Below are 20,529 nucleotides of genomic sequence, written 5' to 3' on the forward strand. Positions count from 1 at the left end.
GCTAGCTTCGTGTCACCGGACGAGGGGCTTTGTGACGTAACGTCAAATAACGTCAACATATCCTTCTACCTACAGGAGATAGAAAAAATAAAAGACTGTCCCAAAACGGTGTTGATTGACCACATTCGCGACATCATCCATGATAGTGTACCTGACCTCGAGGCACAATCTGTTCAGGAGAACAATCATTAGGGATTACTTCCCTTTAAAGGAGGGTTATCTAAGAAAGCGCCATGTGGCTCGGTGTGATGGAGCGCCTCCCGCGGGGAAAAAATAGCGAAATATTGTTTTATCCTTTCACGCGCGTACGATGGTGAGTTCACAGAGGAACTATGCGAAGTCGTTACGTCTAAACAAAAATAGACACCTAGCGCTTCTGGTGGCAAAGTTAACAAAACTGTAGTTTCAGTCGATGTTGCCGGGATGACTGTTCTCAAGGAAAGTGTAGCTATTCTACAAAGAGACATACACGAGATAACATGTCAACATAAGAATGACTTGGATAACATCAAACAAAAAGTTGAAAATGTAAAAAAAGAAAAGGAATCTACCCAAAAAAGAGGGAAGAAATCTATTCAAAAATGCAAGTACTATTAACACGATTCGCGAACATGGAAAGTGATCGTAAAACACTACAGAAAACCGTAGATGAACTCAAAAGTGAACGAGCCGCTAACATGACCGAAATAAACACACTGAAACTCGAAAACGGTAAACTCCGAGGCAAAAAGCGTAACTCTGGAATCGTAAAAGCACAAGATTTACATCGAAGAGAGGAGGAAGAAAAATGCTACCATAAACAATAACATAAACAATATAAACGAGGCAACATCCGACTTTAGAAACACAGCTAGCCGCTACGACAACGATCAGCAAAATGCTATTGTAAGTTTGAAAAAAGCTCTCAAGATAGTAACGGAACGGTAAACAGCTATAACAAATGCTATGAATCCGACAACAAGAGAACTCAAGAATCCATCAAGTCTTGTGCAGCAACTGTAGTTGGACTCAAAAACAACTAGATAAACTTAAAAAGAAAACCTCAAGTAAAGGTGAGTCACATGAGACAGTGGGTTGTAATTGCAAGTACAACCTATAATTGACACATACAATAGGTACTGTGTCATTGACATTGAAGGAGATCATACAATGCCGTCATTGCCCCGCAACAGCTGCGCTGTGTTTCAGATACGCATGCGTCGTCAAACAGGAGGGAAAACATACCAGTACCACACGCGAACGCGTCGTGCCAAATCAACATGACACAAGACTAGCACTACTTCGACGTCACATGTGAAAGTGTCCCACAAAAGCACAGGCGACCACACGCGAGTCCGGTCCTACTCGACTGTCACAGCAGGTAGCTCCGTTGTCCGATATTTGTTTGAGGCATGTAATTTATGTTCATCTTGTGCACAAAGAATAGATCTTTTGATCCATGTGCGACATGTGTGTGGAAATGACGATTTGTTTCTAAAATATCAGTTTGAAGTGCGCTCCGGGCGCGGGTCGCTTATTTCCCGCATATTATAGAGGGCCGGAGTTCTGACGTTAATCGACGACAGACCGATATAAAAAAAAGTCGATAAAACGTCAGAATAATTCGGACTAATAGCATCGTTATACTCGTGCACTGCCCAACCTCTATTTGCAACCCTACATCCGGTATCCAAAATCACAAAACTAGCAGTGAACGTTTTGCTGGATTTGTACGTCAACCTCAGCGGCGGAGGGTCAGACGGTAAAACGTTCACGGTATCAACAAGACGGAATCATCGGAGGACGGAATGAGAAAATTTCTCGTGAACAAAAATGTAAAAGTAACATTTCTCCGGTACTCGACAGGCAGTGGAAACGGACCGCCTCGGCCCTACTAAATGTAGTTGACGATAAAGACTCTAATGTTTTAGAGGACCCCAATTTCTGGCCGGAAGGGGTATAATCTGCCAATGGATATCACGTGATGCGTTCCTGGATCAGCACGGGCGCGGATAAAGCTTTAAATATCAATTGTTTGAACATTGAAGGGGTTATGGCGGGTACGCCATAACTAATACTGTGCTTGAAAAATCGGAGCATTGGCTTCGGGAACATAATATGTCTTTTTTGAACACGTTTGAGAAATCTGGCTACAAGTATATAGCAAAATCAGTTTTCGAAACTGACCCATTTCGTAACAAATGCAACATAAGGGGAGCTGGATCGCAATTCTCTACAAATCTGAATGTCTTAATGTTCAAAAAATATATATAGATAGTCCAAGAATTATTGGAATGGAGTTCAAACTTGTACTGCTTTACTTTTTATATGTCAGCTTCTTCGAGACCGATCGAGGTTTTCTATGAGCACACAGATATTTTAGAGCAATTGTATATAAGGTACTCTACCGAGAGAAGGGTAATCTCCATTGGAGACATGAATGTTAAAATCAAGGGCCCTAGGTATGACTCCAAAGTCAATGAGAGGTCATCTACATATCAGGATTTTTTAAGCAGAAACAATATGCTATTTGTAAATGTGCAAACGGCATGCACGGGACCGACTCACACGTTCCATCCACAGACAGGTAACTGTACAACTATCGACCATATTCTGATTGAGTCAAATTTGTTTGATCTGGTCGATCAGTGCGAAGTTTTAGCCGACAATAAACTCAATGTATCGGAGCTATATCCTATCATTTGCTCACTTACCGTACCCATTGCACTACCGCACAGTGAACTTTCAAATGTTACGAAATATAATTGGAGGAAAAGGTTATTCGAGATGGGTCACTATTTAACTATAGAACCAATTTGAAGGACAAATTGAACTTTATTAAGATACCCGATGGCGATATAACGTGTGAGTCAATCGATGTCTATCAAAGCAATATTTTGTCTGCTTTAGTACAGGATTCTGAAGCATGTATAAAAAAATCTGAAACCGTACTGGAACGACAAGCTAATTGTATTACACAACAATATAAAACATAGAAAGAGAGAATAGGTTAAAGATGGAATCGAAGAAGGGGCAATGTCAGTTTCAAAGAATATAAACACGCGAAGACCATTTTTAGACGAACTCTTAGAAATGCATTCAATCAATATATGGCCAATCAATTCAATGAAATAGATAAGAGTGAGGAGATTGATCAAAATTTATTTTGGCAACTTTTCAAAAACGAAGCAAGGAAAACCGCAAATATTTTACAGTGGCGGGACAGCAAGAGATCCCGAAGGTACCGCACAGGCATGGGGCTCCCATTTGTTTCAGCAGTTGTTTCAAGAAACATCCAATGACTTGTTGATAACACCTTCTATCGATGTATTACCTCACGTGTTAAGGAAATAGAAACAAAAGTTAAGCATGAAAACGATACTGTTTTAGATAGTCCTGTAACTGCATCAGAGGTAGGAACAAAACTGGGGGTTGGGACGGCGTTGTGTACGAAACTATTAAGTATGGAGGCGAGACATGATTTATTCACTTGGCAAAATTATTTAATATAATGATAAGAAATGAATATATTCCTAAAGACTCGAAGAAAGGAATTATTATTACATTACATAAAGGACATGGGAAGACTAAAGATGACCCAAACAGTGACAGGGGTATAACACTTTTACCAGTTTTTAAAAAAAATGTTTGAAATGTTGGTATCAAAAAGGATTGACCCAGTTCTGACTAAGAAAACTTTCTAAACAAACAAACCGCCTATCAGAAGGGTTTATGTAGTTTGTGTACGTCATATAATGTACAAGAGTGTATAAGTTATAATCTGGAACATGCTTCAAATGTACATGTAGCTATTTTTAGACAGCAATAAGGTATTCGACACTGTGTGGCATGCCGGTCTACTGTACAAAATTTATGAAATGGGTCTGAATGCGAAAGTTTGGAGTATCCTAAAAGTAATGTACACTGATGTAGAAAGCGTTGTTTTATTTAATGTTTTTACATCAATCCCACTGAAAATTGGGCGCTTATACCAATGTACATTGCCAATAGTTGATATTATTACACATGCCGGGCTGATGCTAAATAGCAAACAAAATCATACAAACAGAACCGCTCGCGCTTTTAGTAAATTGAAGTCTGGTACCATGGCTCTACTACGATCTGGAGCACACCCAAGCGCACTGAACCATTTAAACTGACTATGAAAGATCTCCGGGATAAAGGTAACATACAAGGTCGAAAAGCACTATTTGCCATAAATAACGTATGTAAAAAGAATTATTTTAATAAAGAATCTCGTCTTGCTGTTTTTGACACGTTTGTCAATAGTATTTTAATGTACGGTTCAGAAATTTGGGGATTTCATAAAGCACCCGAAATAGAAAAATTGCATGTTGGATTTTTGAAATCATTATTAGGATTAAGAAAATCTACAAACACTGCATTTCTTTATATTGAATTGGGAAGATCTCATTTAGAGCTGTTAAGAAAAGTTATTTTATCAAGTATTGGATTAAATTACAACGTTCTGATAACTGTGTGCTGAAAGCTTGTTATGATGATATGGTTGAAAATAAAGACCCCTGGATCCTTACCTTAAAACATGATCGTTCAAGAGTCAGCGTTGGATACACGTTTGTGACTGATAGTATTAATAATTCTAGTGAAGTATATAAGCAGCGAATATGTGATAGGTTTCAGCAAGATTGTCTAGAGAAAGTTCATTCCTACTTCTAAAGGAGTATTATATCAGCATTCAGTGGAAAATATTAAATTGCCACCATATCTTCATAAGGCAATTAATTTAAATTATCTAAAACATATTTCTTAGATGCGTTTATGTGCGCATGACCTGTTCATTGAACGTGGCCGTTACAGAGATATGCCTAGAGAAGAAAGAAAATGTATTTTGTGTAATGAAAATGATATAGAAGATGAATTTCATTTTATAATTAAATGTAATCGCTATTCAGACCTCCGGTCTAAATACATAAAGCAATATTATTTCAAAAGGCATATAGTATGTATAAATTTGTTCAATTACTCAAAATCGAAAACACAAAACAACTGAATAATTTAGGAAAGTATTTATCACTAGCGTTTAAACGTAGAACAGATTTATTAAGAGGTCATCACTAGAACAGGTCATGTTAAGATACATGTTGTATATCAGTTTATTGAATGCAAATTATGTTATATACCATTATATTGATAAGTCTTGTCTGGGTGAATGAGGGTGCAAACGGTTTTGGCGTGTGTATGAATGTGAGTATGATGAATGACGAACGATTGCTGCTACTGTTGCTGATATGATAATGATGATGAAGAAGTTGAGGAGGATGAAGATGATGATGATGATGAAGAAGATGAGGATGATGTGTGCGAGTTAGTGTGAGTGTTCTTGATGATTGATGATGAGGATGATGTGTGCGAGTCAGTGTGAGCGTGTCCTTGTGAGTGTCTTTGTCTTATCTGTAATTGCCATAAGTTGTAAAACTTCAGCAAATAAAGAACTTGAACTTGAACTTCCATCTGCTCTGAATGGGTGTGAACTTTGGCTTCTCACAAAACAAACGTTCTCATGCCAGAGAGAGCTCAACACTGTATTGTTAAATATATTCAAGGATTCGCTAAATCCTCTAGAACAGATATATGTACATCGCTAATCGGTTGGACTTCAATTGAAGCATTCATTGACATCAAGAAATTGTCCTTGGTAGGATCTGTCGAATGGGAACAATCGTCCTTGCAAATAAATTACTTGTTACCTGATTATATATGTTCCTGTTAGAAGAAAACGAGCAAACTGACTTGATATCAGACTGGGTGAATGTGCTTAAAAATATCACTTATATCAAACATTGAAAGTATATTTAGAATCAGGTGTTTTCCCTCCGAAAAATCATTGGAAGACATTAGTTAAAAAATCTGTTCTAATATAAACTTTTTGTACAACATTAAATGACGTTAATAGTAACACTCCGCAATGATGAGACAACTAATTTATGTCATATATGTGGCGTTTTATACACAGATGTTTCTAGTCATATAATACTAAATTGTACCTATACGGAACATCTAAAGGACCAGTGTTGAGGTAGTAATGCTAATGTATGCAATATTATGTTTAGCGTTTATCTACACGGTCAATCTGACTGAATTATTTCCTACATTAAGTGGTGGAGAAATAGTATTTGAAATAAGCAAAACAATAGTTGGAAGAATTAAGGTTATTATCAATCGATTTCATGTACAAACGGTTATACTATATTATAAGTATTAACATGACATTATTCTTCCAATCTACATGTATCTTCCAATAACATGCTTTCTTCCCTGTACAAATGTTTCCCCCACTGATTTTGTAGATATTACAACATTCAGTAGGTGTACTGCCATGTAATTTTACCTCTGACTTTATACGTGAACATAATTAACCTATTCTGTATACATTTTATTGCATTTCATCCTCATGTTCCGTTAATTTCATTCTCTTTTGTACAATATTTTTTTTTTACAATTGTATGTATTTACGCATCACATGTTGTAACCTTCAATAATGGAGGAATAAAAGAGAATAATTAAAGTTCAATAAGGTATATTGTTTTCGTTTCAGAAATGATTTATGAAAGCTAAAGTCATGCCGAAAAAATACTTTCCACTGCATAGTACTTAACAGTGGTACAGGGATCCTTTAAACCAGGTATGATGTACAGATACCAATCTCACAAGTTTGCGTAAATGATCTATATTGTAAACGTTTTTTCTCTGCCAAAAAAATCTACGTGAAGGGTCCTTTGTTGACCTCTAATCCTGACCTGGATGGACACGTTTTGATGCTAATGAGAAGTTCGGGGGATTGTCTCAGGAAAATGGTTAACAAGCTATATGGAAAGTTTCATAATTTTCATTTTGTTTAAAATGCATTTTTCTGGGCCAGGTCATATGGAAAGTTATCAAACATTGGTGATTTTCTTAAAATAAAATAAAATATTTAATGTAATGTATTATGATAATGAAACACAAAGGAGTATGATTGTGAGTTTAGTCCTGTCTTAACATAGCTAAAATCCGACTTCCGGTTTATCACCAAGAAACTGTCGGGTTTTTTTCGCTTTAGATAAGTTTTGTGCAATTGTAAAGACAAATATAGAACAAATTGTGACCACAATGTATGACTATTTTTTAAAAGATAAATGATCGTTTTTAAGGGTAAAAATCATACGGTGTGTAGCCGAAACAAAGATAACGGGAAGCGATTCTAGTTTTGCAGAAATTTGCTTTACAAAGGAATGTGAAAAAATACAAGTTACAGCGGGTCAGGTCTGGGAAGGGACGTAACTCATGTATCTTTATATTATCTGAGTAAGAGCTGATTCATTAGAATATGTTGCATTACTTGTTAGTGGTTTAAGTGATTGGGGAAAAAAACTCTCACACCTTAAAAAAAGACTCGTACTCATTGTATTCTAATCAGTAACAGAAAGAAAAAGAAGAGGAGGGGGAAATGTTCTGCTTGGTTTCAATAGTTTTCCATTAATTGGTTTCGCCCCGTTTTATTCAATTGTCGAGCTGAGGGAGGGACTGGCAGAATATCCATATGTTCACAAGAGCATTTAATAATCCTCTTAGAAGATTTTAAAATTGTGAACCGGCAATCAAAATAGCGATACGGACCACCAGAAGGGCAAGCAGATCAATCCATTTTGAGGTCACTATAGTTGTCTTATTCGTGCTAAAAGGACCGAACGATATCGTTTATCAGTATTCAACTCTCTCGATAAAAGGCTTATTCTTGTTCACAAACCATGGGAAGTATCGTGATCTAGCAAGAAATTGACTTATTCACGTAACATACATTTTGTCCAATGAAGCTTTAACGGAGTTATCTGAAATATGACACGAAATGGAAAAGGTTAGATGAAGAAAATCACGGCTGAATAAACATGAATGTTCGAATGATTCATGGTCCCGTATCTAACAGAAGTCCCAGTCACTGATGAACCCAAGTTTTGTAATAATGATGCCCTTATCCATCTTTGGCATTTTCGTCAGGAAATTATCGATCCGTGACACCGAACATTAATTAAAACAATGGAGGTAACGAATAGACTTGTATTGGAAGTGAGATTTAAGCACACAGTTTTAGTACAGGTATTTAGACCCCCATATTATGACATTCTAGCCCTATGTGTATAACTTAAGTCTAGTCCAGGATTGAGCTTTTGACCTCATCCATTGTGTGTATTGCAATCCAGTCTCTAAGTCGATATTAAGGCCATTCAGTTGAGTCCCCGTAAAAAGAACCGTCTGAATCAGATTAAATGAACAGTTTATAGGAAACAGTTAGTGAACAGATTGTACCATAATTTAATTAACTGTTTGAGTACAACTGTTTATGTGCAGTTAAATGCATTTAGTGTACACTGTACATTCTGTGAACACTTTAGTTTTGACATAATTCATCATACAGGTAGTGAAGAGTATGATTCCAACACTCAGTTAACTGTTAGTTCCACACTTAGTGTAGTGTCTGTCTGAGCCTTCAATGTAGTCCCCGGCCAAACCACTAAGTGAAGTGTCTGTCTTAGTCTTCAGTGTAGTCCCCGGCAAAACCACTTAGTGTAGTGTCTGTCTTAACCTTCAGTGTAGTCCCCGGCCAATCCACTTAGCGTAGTGTCTGTCTTAGCCTTCATTGTAGTCCCCGGCCAAACCACTTAGTGTCTGTCTTGGACTTCAGTGTAGTTTCCTGCCAAACCACTTAGTGTAGTGTCTGTCTTGGCCTTCAGTGTAGTTCCCGGCCAAACCACTTAGTGTAGTGTCTGTCTCAGTCTTCAGTGTAGTCCCCGGCCAAACCACTTAGTTTAGTGTCTGTCTTAGCCTTCAGTGTAGTCCCCAGCAAAACCAATTAGTGTAGTGTCTGTCTTAGTATTCAGTGTAGTCCCCGGCCAATCCATTTCCACTTAGTGTAGTGTCTGTCTTAGTCTTCAGTGTAGGCCCCGGCCAAACCACTTAGTGTAGTGTCTGTCTTGGCCTTCAGTGTAGTTCCCGGCCAAACCACTTAGCGTAGTGTCTGTCTTAGTCTTCAGTGTAGTCCCTGGCCAAACCACTTAGTGTAGTGTCTGTCTCAGTCTTCAGTGAAGCCCCCGGCCAAACCACTAAGTGTAGTGTCTGTCTTAACCTTCAGTGTAGCCCCCGGCCAAACCACTTAGTGTAGTGTTGGTCTTAGCCTTCAGTGTAGTCCCCGGCCAATCCACTTAGCGTAGTGTCTGTCTTAGCCTTCATTGTAGTCCCCGGCCAAACCACTTAGTGTAGCTTCAGTGTAGTCCCCGGCAAAACCACTTAGTGTAGTGTCTGTCTTAGTATTCAGTGTAGTCCCCGGCCAAACCACTTATTGTAGTGTCTGTCTAAGCCTTCAGTATAGTCCCCTGCCATAACACTAAGTGTAGTGTCTGTCTTAGCCTTCAGTGTACTCCCCGGCCAAACCACTTAGTGTAGTCTTTGTCTTAGCCTTCAGTGTAGTCCCCGGCCAAACCATTTAGTTAAGTGTCTGTCTAAGCCTTCAGTGTAGTCCCCTGCCATAACACTAAGTGTAGTGTCTGTCTTAGCTTTTAGTGTAGTCCCCGGCCAAACCACTAAGTGTAGTGTCTGTCTAAGCCTTCAGTGTAGCCCCCTGCCATAACACTAAGTGTAGTGTCTGTCTTAGCTTTTAGTGTAGTCCCCGGCCAAACCACTAAGTGTAGTGTCTGTCTTACCCTTCAGTGTAGTCCCCGGCCAAACCACTCAGTGTAGTGTCTGTCTAAGCCTTCAGTGTAGTCCCCGGCCAAACCATTTAGTTAAGTGTCTGTCTAAGCCTTCAGTGTTGTCCTCGGTCATAACACTTAGTGTATAGTGTCTGGCTAAGTCTTAAGTGTAGTCCCAGGCCATAACACTTAATGTAGTGTCTGTCTAATCCTTCAGTGTAGTCCCCGGCCAAACCACTAAGTGTAGTGTCTGTCTTAACCTTCAGTGTAGTCCCCGGCCAATCCACTTAGTGTAGTGTTGGTCTTAGCCTTCAGTGTAGTCCCAGGCCAATCCACTTAGCGTAGTGTCTGTCTTAGCCTTCATTGTAGTCCCCGGCCAACCCACTTAGCGTAGTATCTGTCTTAGTATTCAGTGTAGTCCCCGGCCAAACCACTTAGCGTAGTGTCTGTCTTAGTCTTCAGTGTAGTCCCCGGCAAACCCACTTAGTGTAGTGTCTGTCTTAACCTTCAGTGTAGTCCCCGGCCAACCCACTTATTGTAGTGTCTGTCTAAGCCTTCAGTATAGTCCCCTGCCATAACACTAAGTGTAGTGTCTGTCTTAGCCTTTAGTGTAGTCCCCGGCCAAACCACTGAGTGTAGTGTCTGTCTTAACCTTCAGTGTAGCCCCCGGCCAAACCACTTAGTGTAGTGTTGGTCTTAGCCTTCAGTGTAGTCCCCGGCCAAACCACTAAGTGTAGTGTCTGTCTAAGCCTTCAGTGTAGTCCCCGGCCAAACCATTTAGTTAAGTGTCTGTCTAAGCCTTCAGTGTAGTCCCCGGCCAAACCATTTAGTTAAGTGTCTGTCTAAGCCTTCAGTGTAGTCCCCGGCCATAACCACTTAGTGAAGTGTCTGTCTTAGTCTTCAGTGTAGTCCCCGGCAAAACCACTTAGTGTAGTGTCTGTCTTAGGCTTCAGTGTAGTCCCCGGCCAAACCACTTATTGTAGTGTCTGTCTAAGCCTTCAGTATAGTCCCCTGCCATAACACTAAGTGTAGTGTCTGTCTTAGCTTTTAGTGTAGTCCCCGGCCAAACCACTAAGTGTAGTGTCTGTCTAAGCCTTCAGTGTAGCCCCCTGCCATAACACTAAGTGTAGTGTCTGTCTTAGCCTTCAGTGTAGTTCCCGGCCAAACCACTTAGCGTAGTGTCTGTCTTAGTCTTCAGTGTAGTCCCCGGCCAATCCACTTAGTGTAGTGTTGGTCTTAGCCTTCAGTGTAGTCCCCGGCCAAACCACTAAGTGTAGTGTCTGTCTTAACCTTCAGTGTAGCCCCCGGCCAAACCACTTAGTGTAGTGTCTGTCTTAACCTTCAGTGTAGTCCCCGGTCAAACCACTTAGTGTAGTGTCTGTCTAAGCCTTCATGGCAGTCCCCTGCCATAACACTAAGTGCAGTGTCTGTCTAAGCCTTCAGTGTAGTCCCCGGCCATAACCACTTAGTGAAGTGTCTGTCTTAGTCTTCAGTGTAGTCCCCGGCCAAACCACTTAGTGTAGTGTTGGTCTTAGCCTTCAGTGTAGTCCCCGGCCAATCCACTTAGCGTAGTGTCTGTCTTAGCCTTCATTGTAGTCCCCGGCCAAACCACTTAGCGTAGTATCTGTCTTAGTATTCAGTGTAGTCCCCGGCCAATCCATTTAGCGTAGTGTCTGTCTTAGCCTTCATTGTAGTCCCCGGCCAAACCACTTAGTGTAGTGTCTTAGTCATCTTTGTAGTTCCCGGCCAAACCACTTAGTGTAGTGTCTGTCTTAACCTTCAGTGTAGTCCCCAATTAGTGTAGTGTCTGTCTTAGTATTCAGTGTAGTCCCCGGCCAATCCATTTAGCGTAGTGTCTGTCTTAGCCTTCATTGTAGTGCTAAGCCTTCAGTGTAGTCTCCGGCCATAACACATCCTTCAGTGTAGTCCCCGGCCGTAACACTAAGTTTAGTGTCTGTCTAAGTCTTTAGTGTAATCTCCGGCCATAACACTTAGTGTATAGTGTCTGTCAAAGTTTTCAGTGTAGTCCCCGGCCATAACACTAAGTGTAGTGTCTGTCTAAGTCTTCAGTGTAGTCCCTGGCCAAACCACTAAGTGTAGTGTCTGGCTAAGTCTTCAGTGTAGTCCCCGGCCAAACCACTTAGTGTAGTGTCTGGCTAAGCCTTCAGTGTAGTCTCCGGCCATAACACATAGTGAAGTGTCTGTCTAAGCCTTCAGTGTAGTCCCCGGCCAAACCATTTAGTTAAGTGTCTGTCTAAGCCTTCAGTGTTGTCCTCGGTCATAACACTTAGTGTATAGTGTCTGGCTAAGCCTTCAGTGTAGTCTCCGGCCATAACACATAGTGAAGTGTCTGTCTAAGCCTTCATGGTAGTCCCCTGCCAAACCACTTAGTGTAGTGTCTGTCTTAGTCTTCAGTGTAGTCCCCGGCCAAACCACTTAGTGTAGTGTCTGTCTAAGCCTTCATTTTAGTCCTCGACCAAACCACTTAGTTAAGTGTCTGTCTAGGTCTTCAGTGTAGTCCCCGGCCAAACCACTTAGTTAAGTGTCTGTCTAAGCCTTCAGTGTAGTCCCCGGCCATACCACTTAGTGTAGTGTCTGTCTAAGCCTTCAGTTTAGTCCTCGGCCATAACACTTAGTGAAGTGTCTGTCTAAGTCTTCAGTGTAATCTCCGGCCATAACACTTAGTGAAGTGTCTGTCAAAGTCTTCAGTGTAGTCCCCAGCCAAACCACTTAGTGTAGTACCTGACCAGACATTTCATTGTTGCTCCTGATTAGAACTTTCGGAATACTCCCCAGCTGAACCATTACTGAAGTCCCTGGTTAAACCATTAGTGTAATCCCTGATTTTGCCATTAATTAAATCCCTGGTTAAACTATAAGTGAAGTCTCTGGTTCAATTAGTGAAATCCTTTGCTAAACCATTAATAAAGTTCTGGTAAAACTATTAGTGAAGTTCCTGGTTAAACCATTATAGTGAAGTTCCTGGTTAAACCGTTATAGTGAAGTTCCTGGTTAAACCGTTATAGTGAAGTTCCTGGTTAAACCATTATAGTAAAGTTCCTGGTTAAACCATTAGTGAAATTCCTGGTAAAACCAGTATAGTGAAGTTCCTGGTTAAACCGTTATAGTGAAGTTCCTGGTTAAACCATTAGTGAGGTTCCTTGGTTAAACCGTTATAGTGAAGTTCCTGGTTAAACCTTATAGTGAAGTTCCTGGTTAAACCATTATTGAAATCCCTTGTTAAACCATTAGTGAAATCATGGTTAAACCGTTAGTGAAATCACTGGTTAACCCATTAATGAAATCCTCGGTTAAACCATTATAGTGAAGTTCCTCGTTAAACCATTATAGTGAAGTCCCTGGTTAAACCATTAATGAAATCCCTGGTTAAACCATCAGTGAAATCCTGGTTAAACCGTTAGTGAAATCACTGGTTAAACCATTGGATGTAATTAATTACTAAACCATTAGTGTAATCCCGATTAAACCATTGATTTCTATTTCTGACTAAACCATTCAGTGAAGTCCTTTCTGAAAACTTCAGTGTATTTTCCGAATAGCTAGGCTCTGCAGTGTCTCGTACACTCCGGTGATTGGGAGTGATCACAGATCTACAGGGTGGCATTAAGTGTCAGGAAACTAACTCCCTGTTTTAATTTGACATGCACACCAGATGTTATACCGCACATCTAAACAATGGCGTAACAATTCAAACTATTCGTGCGGTCGTCTGTTGGAAAGAGTATTACATATGCAATATTGTGGCTTGTGATTCATATCATGTGCATTTCAGAAATAGCATGTTTGTTTATATAAATACATTGTTTCATTCACCTTTGCCCATAAAAATTAATAAACATTAGCATATGGTTTTATTGTGTAATAAATGACTTAACAAGATAACAAGCTGCCATTTACGACATTCGTCATGTGACATTTGTTTACGACCGGTTACGTCCCATTCCGAGATGTATATAGAACAGCAGTCTTTTTAAATCACTGCAAATGTGAAAAAAACATCAAATATAATGAACTCACCTTTTAAACATTTATTTTGCGGTTTAATTTGCAATATACACTATAATAACTTCAAGAAGTTTAAATTATTTTATTACATTTATGGTTGAATTTGCAGTTTAATTTCATCTGTAAATGTAACTATATTTGGAGATAAATGTTTGAGCATCTGGGAAGTTATTGCATCATTTTGCGGTTGAGATTACACTTCAAATTCATCCGTAAATGTACTAAATTGAAACAATGAACATTTTGAAGTCACAAAAAAAAAGGATTTTAATTGATAATAGACACTGACTGATTACATTAGTTGAAGTCGATTGATGACATTGCTTCAAGGTAAATACACTGTTAAACTTCGGACTTAGTTTTGAGTTATATGGCATCGAGGAAACAGTTTATTTTGCCGACTACTATATGTGCCATTCAACACCGTCCCTCTGTTCGTCGTTTTAATAACCAGGAAACCCCTGAGGAAACTTATGGAAATAAACAGAAAAAAAGGCAAACTGAAATAAGTTAAGAATTCAAATTAAGAACATTGTAAATTTGAACTCGGCCAGTCAGGATGGTACAGGAAGAGGAAAATTTCCGGATCTCGCGGTTACACCTCTGACGTGACGTAGTTACCAAAAGCAGTAACATTACTCAGGAAGTGAGTGTTCCTCAGTGATCTGCCGACTTATTACACAAACGTTGACAGAGGCAGATGCCTACTTAGAAACATGCGCCTCTTCCGGACATATTTCTGTTAATTTGTTTTCAAAGAAAGTGAGTCAACCGTAATGAGTTCACCGTGCAAAAAGGAAATTTTCCCGATTGAAAGTTTTCGTTGATTGAAAATTGCGAGAAGCTATTTTGATTTCTGTGGTATTAATTGTCAGAAAAGAAGACTTCTATTCGGGAACCTAGAAAAGCTAAAAAAACACAAATACATTTCAAACGCGGAAGTTTATTAGTCAAATAGACCTAAAATCGATATCGGCACCATCAAATGGAGAAAAGACTCATGGAATGGGTCAAAGGTCAGGAACAAAAAAAATACCAGCTGAATTAAGACGTCCTATATCACAAGAACATTGAGAGAAAAATACACCCAGAAGATAATCTTAAGCTATCCGTATCCATTGTTAGCTTGTAGTAATCGGGTTTTTTTGCAATATAAGTGGTACACTTAATTATTGCGACTTCTACAACTTTACCAACAACTGATGTTATAATTTTGACGCTGCAGCCAGTGGTTGTCTTTTCCAGTTTAACGTGGATGTTTGTGACACGATTATTTATTCATTTGGTTATTACATTTATGCACATGCACCCGTTTACCCTCACTGGAACAACCAAACCCATCCAAGACCAGTCACATATGTAGTACACTTGCGTGCATTTGTAGTGCTCGGCTCGGGGTTTAACCAATGGTCGTTACATCCCCGATGGGATACAAATACGTATAAAGAAAGTTATTAAAGGATTAAATCTTTTAACATTTTTGATAGTGTGAAACACAAATCCGTTCAAAAATAGTCCGTAATTCGCGATATTATAGCCGAGCACAATAACCTGTACTCAAATATCTTAAACCTATTTATAACCGTATTGCCAACTATAGGATAGGTATGGCACGGTTTTAGCTTGTGGGAAACCAACAATAAGTACATAATGTATCGCATGGCAGTATCATAACCGTTTAATATGTATGCACATTTTTGATGGCAGTATACTATTTTATCTTGAAATTAAAAAAAAAAGTGAAAAAAGCAAAAATGAGCCTGAACAATTGTTATTCATTGTTCTATTTTCCGAAACATTCATGTCGTTCTTTCCCTCCCTAACAGAAAGTGTAATACTTTTTCTGTCACGTCAGCGATATAACAACACCTTCCATTGGTTAATAATAACTATCATTAGGCAATAGATACATTATGTACGTGCGTGTTCCATTTACCCTAATAAACCTACATAATCCACTGTTCCGAAATCTTCCCCGACCTCCTTGCTAACTGTTAACAAGTGGGCCATGTGTTACTGGTCTTGGACGAGTTCTCTTTGCCAAGTGCGGTTACAGGTATGCATGTACACAACTTATCGTTTCCGCATACATCCACGTTAAAATGGCAATATGACCACTGCATGGCTACAATGTCCAGAAAATATTACATCAGGTGCGCGCGACTGGTTGCTAAAAGACATATAAGGTATCATGTTATAAATAATTGCAGGAACAACAGAACAGCCATATCTACAGTATTTGGATAATCTAGGTCACGTTGCCATGTAAGCAATGAGATAGGCACGAAAGCATACTCCAATACATTTTGACGTAGTAGAATATGTATAATCACCATAGTTATGCTTGTGTATTTTTGTTGAATATTTAACTCGGGATTTTAAAACTGTTTGAAAAATGATAAATTATGCCGAAGCGGCTTATGTTCATTATATTTTCCCCAACATTTCTCCTCATTCGTTATGTATTCCGCCATAATGCACGCACATCGTAAAGGTACATTTTGCGGCGTTCCTCAATTACGATATGTGACTTCTTAGATTTCCAAACAAAAGTATCATTTTGTGGTTCTGTTTCTCTATGTGTTAATTGTGCATCACACATGTCCTAGCTAGAGCTGTCTTGTGAAGATGTAGATCATGCTGATATTTCCTTTTTGAATACGAAAATAGCACCAAACCTTGTAAGATGCCTCTACAATGCGTCGAAATCGCGTCTGCCAACACGTACGTGTAGTGTACATGACGGAATGTCATAGATACGTAAGTATCAAGAGTACATGAGTACCGGATGGTTGGGGGAGGGCCATTGACACGGTCAAGTAGACCCATATCCTGTAAACCACTCAAAACGTTATCAGTATATTTATAGAAGTATTACGTACAACTAGTAGCTGAACGGGGGCGTGCACCAATCTCGGCTTGTGTTTACAACAATATTTATAAATTTTAATCGTTCAACAATATTTTACTTTTCAAAAAGAAAACATTCGCCGAAAACGGTTTACACTATTTCAGAATATACTTTTTTCTGTTAATTTTGTAACGTGCAAAAGTAAGATGAAGAAAAAATATTGACAAACGAAAGAAGAATGCACGCCATTGCTAGTACGCCGTGTTACGATGTCCGCAATACGTCACGCGCGAGAAGGTCAAGTACTTGCATCAGCTCATATCCGTTAAGACATATTGCCTTCTATAGCCTACTTTTATTGGAAACTTTCCGATTTTTTTTCTTTCTCTAGATTGAAAAGCGCAGTGTTCCATTTCATGCTAAATGAAAAGTAATAAAACATTTAAAAAGAAAAGCAATATAAAGGAAATTTTGCTGATTTAATTACAGTAAACCCGGGATTAAACAACAGCCAAGCCTATATAAACTTAATAAAAATGCAAATGAAAAAAAAACTTTTGAAAATTGGATGAGATTCAGTCTCGAAAAAGGAAAAAATCCATACGAAGCTTCGTGGCACGGCTGTAAATAATTTACCGAGACCTGCTCCCAACGTTGATGTATGACCCGGCGAGCACTGCGGGTTGCAGTGTTAATTAAAATCCCCTACAACTTTTGACTGCAATTAAACTTGACGATAGAAGATTAGGGCTTTCCTGTATCACCCTGGCCCTCGACTGACATATAGGTTCTCCCTCCGCGATCCCCTCATCCCATCCATGCAGTGACAGAGGGTCCCTACGTCGTTGTCAGTCTGTCGCACTCCTCATTCACCGGACAAGCTACCAACTTGATTAAATTCCATGTGTCAAATATAATTCAACTTCCGCTCGTTATGTGTTCGAATTTTTGTTCCGATGACTTTGATCTCGGGTAGCTATAATCATATAGCATAGCCATGCTATTTCGCATTTAAAATGTATAGATTTATTTCATATAATGCATTTTTTTATTTGTTTTGGTTTACGGCCAATCGATGATTGAAGTAATTTCGAGCCAAAATGACACATGATAACATTGCCGTTACAACGCCGCCCTGCTGCACATGTTCTGTTTTGAGATATTTGTGGACTGTCGTGTAGATTAATTGAACGGCATTAACCATTTCACCCCTATATAACTTCAGTAGACTCTACCAAGCATTGATATGGATGAGTCCATTATGGTCTACAGTGGTGAAAGAGGTAATTAAAACGATACACGCACACAATTATAAGTTTTTATTATAGAAAAAAATGCTTTGTTCAAACCAGAAAAGACATAATAATCAGGGATTGAAATGCATATTCTTAATGTTATGATGGTTTGGATTGGTTTTATTTTGTTTAACGTCCTAATGTCATTTTTTGACTAACCTCCATGTGTGTAATGTATGCGTGCTTGCGTGTATGTGTTCTGGATGTATTGCCTTCTTGCGATAGCGCGCATCTGATGCCGACTTTAAAGTGCTACCTCACTGAAATACCATGCCGAAGGCACCCAGCACAGTATTCCACCCGGTTACTTCATCCTGACAAAGGCTCAATCAGTTGTTTCCATTACTCTAAATACTGAAGGTTTTTAAGGACTTTGGCATGTCCCAGCCTGGGGACAGAACCCATTACCAACCTCACTTAGGCGAACGCTCAACACTATGGCCAAAAGCGAGGTATTGTGCTGATAATATGAAAACCCATCAGCTTACGGAAATATACTTCAAGATGCCCTTCTCTAATCGGAATATGTTGGATAATTCTTTAATACTTATATTTACGTCAAAAACAGCAAAGACAATTCTATTTATCTTTCTGAGCGTCAGCATATATTTTAAACAAACTATTTCACCAAACAGCAGAACGCGTTTTCGGCAATGTCCGTCAAAGTATGAATATGACGTCACGGCATGATCATTCACCGATTATTATAACTGTATGACGCAAATACCCGAGCTCTCGGTGTTATGCTTTTGATAGCATCATTTTGTACTTTCGTGTAGGTATAACCAAGTTCATCGTGTACGGAATTTCATCAGCGTCCGCTGCAATTATCACCGGTTAACTTAATGTGATTCATAAAAAAGATCTATGTGAGTTTGTGCAAGTAAACTTACATTTGCCCTGATATTTGTAGTGGAATAGTATTTGTCCTTGGGTTCCCAAACAATGAATAATCATGTTAACTCATAAACCCCGTTCAATATTTGTGTATGTCCCAAAACAGCAATACAACTTTCAAATTTTCCGAATGTCAGCGATACGTTGGTACGTCCCGTGCTTCACGGTCCCACGGTACCAATATATCTGCCAGATATGTCGGCTGTTGTCAGGTTGGGAAGATCTCCGCGTTATGAAATAGGCAAATTTCGATGATGACATCAGAACAGTGATCAATATGTGATAAACAATGATGATAGAAATGTCTACAACTGAAATGTCTGCTGTGTATAACTGACAATGACTATTAAAATAATCCGTGCAGTGCATTCCGTGTCCACCAGAACGAGGCTGTCAGGACAAAGTACACCCAAGAGATGTGGGGCGGTTGCTGTAACAGTCGTAACGGACATTTGTGATTCTAGAATAAATATGGACACTTCATGTTAAAAACAATATACATAATTCCTTCAAAACCAGACCGACCAGATAACACACACACACATCAATATTTTCTTTCGCACTAACATCAAAACCTCATGAACACGCACTTAAAAAACCCTCCTTCAAACACACCTCAACAACCTCCTTAACAAACACATCAAAAACCTCCTAAACACACCTCAACAACCTCCTTAACACACACCTCAACAGCCTTATCAACATAACACAACAACCTCCTTAACACACACCTCAACATCCTCATCAACATAACACAACAACCTCCTAAAACACACACCTCAACAACCTCCTCAACACACACCTCAACAGCCTCCTTAACACACTCCTCAACAACCTCCTAAACACACTCCTCAACAACCTCCTTAACACACACCTCAACAGCCTCCTTAACACACACCTCAACAACCTCCTCAACACACACCTCAACAACCTCCTAAACACACTCCTCAACAACCTCCTCAACACACACCTCAACAACCTCCTTAGCACGCCTCAACAACCTCCTAAACACACTCCTCAACAACCTCCTCAACATACACCTCAACAACCTCCTTAGCACGCCTCAACAACTTCCTTAACACACCTCAACAACATCCTTAACACACTCCTCAACAGCCTCCTTAACACACACCTCAACAGCCTCCTTAACACACTCCTCAACAACCTCCTAAACACACTCCTCAACAACCTCCTTAACACACACCTCAACAACCTTCTAAACACACTTCTCAACAACCTCGTAAACACACTCCTCAGCAACCTCCTTAACACACACCTCAACAACCTTCTAAACACACTTCTCAACAACCTCCTTAACACACACCTCAACAACCTCCTTAACACACCTCAACAACCTCCTTAACACACTCCTCAACAACCTCCTTAACAAACTCCTCAACAACCTCCTTAACACATCAACAACCTCCTTAACACACTCCAACAACCTCCTTAATACGCCTCAACAACCTCCTTAATACACCTCAACAACCTCCTTAACACACCTCAACAACCTCCTTAACACACTCCAACAACCCCCTTAAAAAACCTCAACAACTTCCGCCTAATACATATTTCATTAACACACCATAAGAATTCTTCTGACACATATATCACCAATATAATATCCACACACATATATATCACCAATATAATATCCACACACATATATATCACCAATATAATATCCGCACACATATATATCACCAATATAATATCCACACACATATATATCACCAATATAATATCCACACACATATATATCACCAATATACTATCC

The 20,529-nt window shown here is 39.3% G+C and overlaps 1 pseudogene; it reads left to right on the forward strand.

Moving 5' to 3' along the window:
* Window positions 1–611: 611 nt before the first annotated feature.
* Window positions 612–20,227, forward strand: LOC110443809 (annotated as a pseudogene).
* The last annotated feature ends 302 nt before the right edge of the window (window positions 20,228–20,529 follow it).

This window comes from Mizuhopecten yessoensis, unplaced genomic scaffold, assembly GCF_002113885.1.
Source record: "Mizuhopecten yessoensis strain PY_sf001 unplaced genomic scaffold, ASM211388v2 scaffold716359, whole genome shotgun sequence".
Lineage (NCBI taxonomy): Eukaryota > Metazoa > Mollusca > Bivalvia > Pectinida > Pectinidae > Mizuhopecten > Mizuhopecten yessoensis.